The sequence below is a fragment of the Triticum dicoccoides genome, chromosome 3A (genome assembly GCF_002162155.2).
Source record: "Triticum dicoccoides isolate Atlit2015 ecotype Zavitan chromosome 3A, WEW_v2.0, whole genome shotgun sequence".
Lineage (NCBI taxonomy): Eukaryota > Viridiplantae > Streptophyta > Magnoliopsida > Poales > Poaceae > Triticum > Triticum dicoccoides.
Window position 1 is genome coordinate 11,575,099 of NC_041384.1, and position 8,940 is coordinate 11,584,038.

The 8,940-nt window shown below is 49.6% G+C and overlaps 1 pseudogene; it reads right to left on the minus strand.

The window, feature by feature from the left end:
- Window positions 1-3,101: 3,101 nt before the first annotated feature.
- Window positions 3,102-6,847, minus strand: LOC119271701 (annotated as a pseudogene).
- Between the last annotated feature and the right edge of the window lie 2,093 nt (window positions 6,848-8,940).

Sequence of the window (8,940 nt, forward strand, 5' to 3'; positions counted from 1 at the left end):
AAGTTGATGGAGTCTGAATAGGATTGTGGCTGACACACTCGGTAAACATTTAGGATCCAGATATGCATCCTATATATACCAAAGAAGTTCATCCCCACTAACTTATTTATCTCCACATGCAAGCATGCCCCGTATAATTATAGACTAGATAAGATCAACCCCACCATGCAACCATGCATGAAGAAAGAGCCATCACCACATGCAACCATGCATGGAAAAATGTTCTTCATTCTATTTGTTTTCTTATGTTCAATAAATATTTTACAACTATATAATAAGACATATGTATTTCATTTTGGTTCACATGTTAATAATCTAAAAAATTATATTCCACACAATCAAATCTAATTGAAATATATTGCACCGGTTACCGCAGTAAGACGCGGGTTATCATCTACTCCCTCCGTCCCAATAATGTAAGACATTTTTGGCACTAGTGTAGTGTCAACAATATCTTACATTATGGGACGGAGGGAGTAGTTTTTATAGTATTAGGACTAACTTGACACCCCTCAAATACTTTTAGGACTTGTGGTGTATTTTACTCTTTAAAAATATTAATCTGTTTCAAAAACATACCATTCACATTTTTATTCTATGTAAAAAAAATGTTCAAGTATTTTTTTTAAATATGATCCATTCAAAAATGTGTGTACATTAGTAAATATGCACATTCGTTGCAACAAAAAGAAAAATGTTCTAACCCTGTACAGATGTTTGCACGTGTTAAAAACTTATTCATAGTATTTTGTGAACAGACATTTTTCAATGTGTACTTGGAAACTGTTCAATGGGTATACAAAATTATTTCAACATATATCTGGAACAAGCCAGCGTATATTTGGAAAATAGAAAAGGAAAAAATAAAATCGATATAGAAAAGGACCAATCTAGCGAGCGGCCGGCTGCTCGCTAGTCATCCCGAGCGGCCGGTCTAAAACAGACAATTTTAGTCCCTAATTCATAAAAGGTAATAATTTGTCCCTTCCAATTAATAAAACAATTCTAATTAGAAAAAGTACTACGTACTAAAAAAATACTACAAAAGCAAACATGTAAACAGATATGAACGCATTTATTTTGGGTTTTCAAATTTTAAAAAGTCACAACTTTTAGATCGCACTTCGAAATTAATATCCATTTTCACCGTTGGAACCCTCGCGACGTGCTCTTCAAAAGTAGATCCTATATGAAAATGTTTCGACGAACTAGTCTTCCTGCCAACTAAATATCAATATGTGTGCAACTAGAGTACATGCCGCGCGAACTAAACATCAGTGTGTGTACAACTAGACTACGTTGCCGCGCCAACTGAGTATATGTGTGTGCCAATAGTCTTGTCAACTAAACATCAATGCGTGTGCAACCAGACTACATTATAAGCTATGACAATTCATATGCGACTATGCGGACCAAATTGTGCAACTCTGTGGCCGTGCATGTGCCAACTAGGACTACTATGTGTGCAACTACAACTACTGTGGATGCAACTCCAAAAAACTGAGTTTGAAAAAAATTGCACCATGCAGTATTAAAGTTGCACAAAGCAGTACTAAAGTTGCACAATATAGCGCGAAAGTTGGCATCAAAAAAATTTCGTCGAAACATACTCATGCGGGATCTAGTTTCAAAGTTCTGGTCGCAAAGAATTCAACAATGAAGACGGATCTGAACTCCGACGCGCGGTTTGAAAGATATGTCTTTTTAAAAATCCGGAAAACAAAAATAATTGTACGTGAAGCTACTAACTAGTCTGAACACATTAAATGGTGATAACGACATGCACTAGCAGACAAGAAAAACAACTCATGCATGGCTAGGAAGCCCGGCCGCTCGTTCTCGTCAATTAGCGCGACGCCACTTTTTAGATTTTGGGTATAGAAAATGCACAGGAAATAAACTTGTGCTGAAAGCTTCCTAAACCGGTCCACCGTCCACCCGAAAAACGGCCCTTCAAAAGCGAACGCATTGTTATGAGCCAGCCTGCTAAGCTATCGCGGGCCCACATTGGAGGATGGGTCCGTTAGTTTGGTGGCCCAGATCGACCAGGGAAAGAAAGTCGTTTTTTTTTGGCACAGACAGGGAGAGAAAGTCAGCAGGGCCCGTCCGCCCATCCCCTTCCCTCCCTCCTCCGTCGCCCCACCATACCCCCCGGCGGCGTCGCCGGCGACTGGACCAGCTTCCCGTGCGCTTCCTGTGGCAGGCCGCCATGCACGCTTCCCTCCCCCGCCACAGCAGCTACTTTCTACTGCGGCTGCCGTCGACCTCCTCCTCCGCCACCGCCACCGCATCAGGAAAGGTGAACCTTCCTCCTCTTCCTTTCTTCTGGAAGTTGGCCACGATTCACCACAGGTTTGAGTGTCTCTAGGTCTGGGGCTGCTCGTACCAATCCATAGCTCGCTGCTGGTACGGAGGACAAAATTCAGGAATCCCGCGAGTGTCACTAAATGGTATGCACAAACTTCTCATGCACCTCAAGTCCCACGAGTGCTATTAATTTTCGTATTCTCGTCAAATCTCACTAATATTCAGTATAGCATGGTGGTACCAAGGAGCATTACATGGTCACGGTAGCAGAGACGAGCAGCCTGGTATCCACACTCTATTATTACCTTCCATAATGCTAATTGAGTTGGAGATCGGCTATCATGTACAGTACCCACTACAAGCACATCACAGCCTATTATCATGTAATACAAGCACAATCGAAACTGGGAGAACTTAAAAGCGCTTCCGGTATCTAACTGACCCGGGTTATATTAGTTAGTGTCAAAATTTATTTCACTCTGTCCATTTCTCTGCTTTCTTGGAGCCTAGCAGCTTTTTGGAACATGCTGTAAATTCCAATTACAATGACTACTAAAATACCTGCATTAATTGATCTAAAAAGAGACCTGCATTACATAGTGAAACTGAACATTCCAATGAATAAATTCAGTCCAGCTGTTGTAGAACAACATGGTTTCAATGTTGAAGTATCTTACAGATTCTAGTAATTTGAGAAGATACAACTACACAACAGACATTTCATTTGCTTTACCTAAGCAAATTTTCTGTCCTGCTCATAATCTAATTGCCTATCTTGTCAGGATTGTCTCATTTCACCCGGGGCCTGATAGATGTGAAGCGAGAGGTGCAGCCGAAGACGTCACATTTGCAGCAATGCCAAAATTCGCTTGGTTTGTTGCAACAAAGTTATCATCTATATCGCTCTCTGCATCCATGGTACCTTCCAAGACCTTCACTACCTCGGACATTTTAGGCCTTCTTTTGCAATCGATCTGCAAACACCACATTGCTAGCTTCATCATCTGAATTACATCCTGCTCGTGTGCTTGCATGTCATTACTGTTCTTGTCAATCAAATCTACCAAGTGATTGTTCTTCACCTTTTCTTCCAATAGGGTAATAAGATGGATGCTCTCTTCAGAACGGGAAGTGTCGAGATTCTTTCTTCCACTCACGATTTCCATGACCACCATGCCAAAGCTATAGACATCAGCCTTCTCTATAATTTGTGATGTCAACCATTCAGGAGCTAAATATCCAGGTGTGCCTGTCATTCTAGTAACAACTTGGCTCATGTCCCTATCAATGAGCTTACACAGACCAAAATCAGAAAGTTCAGCATTGAAGTCCTCATCTATAAGGATATTTTGTGGTTTGACATCCTTAGCTATGGCCCCAGGTGATAAGCGAGACCCTTAGCTATGTTAGTGATAATCTTGAATCGCGGTCGCTCCCGCGGGCGGCCCGGGAGCGAAGCCCGCGCTGCTCGGCGGCGGCGGGGTCCTTCCCTCCTCCAGCTCGGGCAGGTGCGGCGCGGGCCGTCTGCTTCGACGGGAGCTCGGCGCGGCAATCACGCTGGCATGGGCGGTCACGTTCGGGAAGGCACGGGTGGGCGTGGGGCAGCACGAGTGGGCATGCGGGGCGCGGCTCGGGCGCGCTAGGCCTCCGGCGGCGCGGATCTGGCGCCTTGCAGGGGCTCACGGTGGGGGAGTCTGGCCTCCTAGTTGCGCGACACCGCGACTTCGGCGGCTGGCGGCCGCGGTGGCATCGTTGGCTGGATCGGGGGCTGCGGCCCGGTGGCTCCTTCCTGGCGAGTGGGGTGGGGTGGCACCTCCCTTCCTGCCTTTGGGTCCTTCGTCTCCACACGGGTCGGCTTCTTGCTGGCTCTTGGGGGCTGCTGCGGTGCAGCGTCAAGGTGAGCTCGAGTCTGGGGAGCTGCGGGGCAAGGTGGGACTGGAGCGGCTGGCGTGCCAGCTCCAGATTTTGCAGTGGTCGGAGTTTGTCGACGTCCCCGTCTTTGATCTGGCGATCTTCGAGGCGGTCGGTCGTGGGATGGTGCTCAGCGGCTTGGTTGGCGCTGCCTGCAGCGCTGGTGGATGTGTGGCTTGCTTCTGGCTCGAGGCAAGCTCGTCATGGTGGCGGATGGCCCGGACGGCGATCTCGTGCGGGATCTGTCCTGCAGTGGTCCGAATCGGGTCTGGTGCACTGGTGCTCTGGGAAAAATCCCTGCTGACCCATGTTGTGAGCCGACCACGACGGCGCCACCCCAGCGTCGTATACTTTCCTGGAGGCGTGGTCTCCGAGCTATGTCGCGTGGATCTGCTTCGGCATGGTTCAGGTCGTCTTGCTGTAGGGATGTGCTCAAACTTCGGGTGAGAACCTTGCATCGACTTTGTCGATGTCAGCGGTAGCGGCATCTATTGACGTCGCCTTCCTTGCCGGAGGTGCCGCTGTGGAGCTCCAGCACCTACGGTACTTTGCTTTGTGGTCTCCGGGTGAAAACCTAAGATCGGGCTTGCCGGATCGGATGATGGTGTTGCGTCTTCAACAGCACGACCTCCTTGGAGGCATCATCTTGGGGGCCCAAAGCGACGGCTCTTGTTGCTGCGTGTGATAGGGGTGGTGCGTTTGGTGGTGGTGGTGTGGCCAGCTTGGGGCCGACGGTGGTGTGTTTCTTCTTCATGTGTTTCTCTTTGGCTGTCCTTCGCGTGGTCTCCGTCCTGTTCCTGTGCATGCTCAAGAACCTCCCATGGTTGCCATTGTGCTACGGTGAGCTTTGGGCTCTTGGTGCTGTCTTGCTTCACATTTGCTCAATGACGACGCAATGATGCCTCCCCAACTTGCTAATCGTTTCGACCGCCCGTGGTGGATCTCCGAGTCAAGGTTCGTGTTTAGGTTTGGCACTGATTGATTTTGGTTGATCCTCCGTTGTGCCGTGGGGCTCGGTACGAACGCCGGTGCGGTGCGTTAGGTTGTTTCCAGAGTCTTAGTATTGTGATCCCTCGACAGCACCTCACATCTACTTGTTTCTCGCGTGGTGTTTGTCTTTCTGCCTGCTAGCTAGGTCATGCCTTCTCTTGGGTGGCAATTTTTTCTCATCTTCTTTAACCTTGTTACCTGTAGGGTTTTCGGCCCGGTTTCCCTCATAAATGGGGTCAACATGTTTAGGTTTGTGATCCGGTTTCCCTTATAAACTGGATCAGTCAAAGTTAAGGAGTGACTCTTGGCTTTGGCAACCTTTTGAGCAATATATCCAGGTGGGGATCCTCTCCCCCCGGTGACCGTTCAAAAAAAGATAATCTTTAATCGCAATCTCCATTGTAAAGGAGGAGCAGTGTTGTCATTGTCCAATGATCCTTTCGGCATATACTCATAAACCAAGAGCCAGTGGGATTTCTCTGCACAGAAACCAAATAGCCTTACCAGAATGATATGATGAATGCTTCCGATTGTCTGAACCTCTGCCATGAATTCTCTCTTTTCCTGACCAGCTTGATCCAAACGTTTTACAGCAATCCTTTCCTCGCCTAGCAGTCCCTCAAAAACTGACCCAAATCCTCCTTCCCCAAGCTTGTCTTTGAATTGCTCGCGGTTGCCACTTCTAACTGTTGATACGTGAACCTAATTGGTGTTCTTCTTCCATGTACGACGAAAAGGATGAATGCGACAATTAAAACAAAACTGGCTATGGAACCCGCAATTACAACCGAAATAGCTGTGCCTACTTTTCTAGGCGAAGGTCCTGTGCTGGATGGCCCAATAGCAGTCGAGTCAGGAGGACTTGGAGGTCTTGATGAAAGAGGAGGACGATGAAAGAGGTGGACTCGGAGGTTCTGATGGAAGCGGAGGACTTGGAGGTGGAGGCGTTAGATTGATTGAAGCGCAGAAGTTGATCTGGTAGTTGGTTCCCCATGCACAGCTGAATACATTTACTGTAACTGAGGTAGCATCACTTGAGTCAATGATTGCCTCTGGGCACATCTGCGGAAAGAAGTCTGAATAGTTGCAGGGCAATTTTGATACCACTGGACATTTGCTGTTGCAGCCTCCCGGCATCTTGAGCTCGCTTGGACACTGCAACGTGATGTCGGCCACGCAGCGTGGCCCCCTGCACCTTCCCTCTTGCCCCTCGACCGGCACTGGCAGGAACTCCATGGGTACGTTGAAGCCGTCGTCGAGGGAGATGTAAAATAAACTGTTGTGCTCAAGCTGATCGAGAAAGAACTCCGCGCAAGCGTGAAGGGATGCTTACTGTCTCGCATGACCCCTTGCCTTTGCTATTAAATGAGCAGCCCGTGCGTGCCCACATGCGACCTCCTTTGGTCTTATCGGGCACGTCTAGGGTCCATGTCCTCCCTGGGTCCAGCCGCAAGCCGCCGCCCACCGGCAAAGTGGCTGGACACACCGTGTAGGGGCACTGGTTGGTGATGGTCAGTGTGGTCTTGGTGGTAGCAGCTAGCAGGAGGAGCAGGATGCAGAGGAGGAGGGGAGGCGAGTGGGGGAGAATTAGAGGGGAGGTAGCCGTAGCTGCCATTTGTGTTGTGCAGTTTGCTCGCATTGCTAGCTGAAGCACAAATGAATAAATTCTCTTTCGTCTGAGTATGTAATAGGACATTTCTGGGGATGAAATTATGGATAAGAACTAAGAGGAACCGAGATCAACAACATCAGTACGCAGTTGTCTAAACACTTGTTAATGCGTGCTGGAAACGTTCAATGGTCAACTGCCGTCCGCCACTACCAGTCAAGTCACCCGGCCATATAACTTACCTTACTGTAGTGCGAACATAGCTTTCGTTTGTTAACTCCAGATTTGTTGTATATCTGTTGAGATGGCCGGCAACTCAGCTATATGGTACTACTGACAAGTTCTCTCAGTCGTGGTTTCTACTCTCGATGGTATAACAAGTTGTGATGTACTCCCTCGGTAAAGAAATATTAGTGATCAAAACGATCTTATATTTGTTTACAGAGGAAGTAATTCATGCTTTCTAAGGTGAAAATACTATCGATGAGCGCAGCTGTCAAGCCACCAAAAAAGAGAAGAAAAACATTGGTGTCACCAGCCATTCTCCCCGTGGCTTTGCCTCCGTCATCGGCCATCGTTAGAGAATCTCCAATAGCACACACAAATTTTGTGCATCCAAATCCATTATGGATAGAGGAGAGAAAATATTTGGGTAGCCAATTCCTTTTCTACTTTGTTGCGTAACCTTTTCTCATACCATGAATGAAAGAATATGCCAATTCGACTCATATTCAAGGCAAACTAAAATTTGTGGCGATGCGGCCCGGCTCGGCTGGGGTCTTGGCGCATTGCCCGGATTCAAATCAAGCTCGGTGAGCGGCGGTGTGGCTTGGGGACGGACTGAATTGGCAGGACCAGGTGGTGGCGTGCCGAGCGCGGTGTGTCTTGGGGACGGCTAGAATTGGCTGTACCGGGCGGCGTGGCGAGCGTGGTGTGGGTAGGGGCGGACGGCCTTGAGCGGCAGGGCTTGGGGTGGCCGTCGGCTGGAATCGTCCGGCATGGGCGCGTGGGCAATGAAACTTCACCGAACGACGGTTGGTGTTAGCGCCATATTTTTGAATGGGGCCGAAATATGGGTCTTTACTCTTTAGTAGCAAAAAATATGGGTGCTTGGGACAGTTAGTTGTTACTTCGGTGTTAGTTTTTTTTTTGCCTGGTCATCCAGTACCGTTTGTTTCCTTTTTCGCAAAAAAAAGTTCCGTTCGTTTCCTGCTTCTCCTGCGAGCACGAGTAGCAGCCGCCTGCCCATGGAGGGGCTTCCCCAAGGAGAGAGTTTTGGAGTGTATTTCTAACTTTATTAACCATCATCAAATATGAAGAAAAAGAATTAAGAACAATACCTTGCGAAGAAATGATTAACAAGATTGATTCTCGTATGCATATCTCTCAGAACAATACCTTGAAGTTGAATCATATCATGAAGTGCCTCGAACCTTATCCCCTGAGCCACTCCCGCGAGCGGACGGGGGATCCTGTCGCAGCCGCCACCCACACCCTCCCCTCCGGCCCCCTCTCCCTCGCCGCCTAGAGGCGCCACCGGGCAAAGCCCGACCGGCGTAGGCGGCGGCGGGGCCGCTCCTTTCCCCTCCTCGCGGATCCCCTAGCCGTTGCGGTACGGTTGGCCGCCGGAGACGCTGGGCTACGGCGAGGCTCATTGGTGCGGCAGTGGGCACGCGTGGGGATTGTGGCGCCGTCCGGCGGAGGCGCGGCCTCTCCCTGCGGCTTGGAGGCGGCGCGGCGGCTGCTGGTGAAGCGGTCCAAGGTGGTGATGGGGGATTCTTCTCTGGGTGGTTTCGCGTGCGATGGCCCAGTCAGATCCGGCCGGATCTGCTGCCGGTGGCCTGTCTGGCGGCGAGGGCTGAGGCCAGCAGGGGCCACGGGCGACAGGTGCTGCCCTGGTTCGTCTGGTGGTGCTGGTGGCGTGGTCACGGCGGCGGTGGTGTGTGCGCGTTCCGGACTCTTGCCAGGCTCCTTTTCCCCAGCATCTGGACGACAACGTGCGGCGCGGGGCGGGCTTCCCTTGGGTCCATCCTTGGCGATGGGGGCGGCGGATCTACCCTCCTTCGGCGGACGGGCGGCTGTTGGGGGTCTCTCGCCGGTTTGCGCTAGTACCCGTGTTGGGC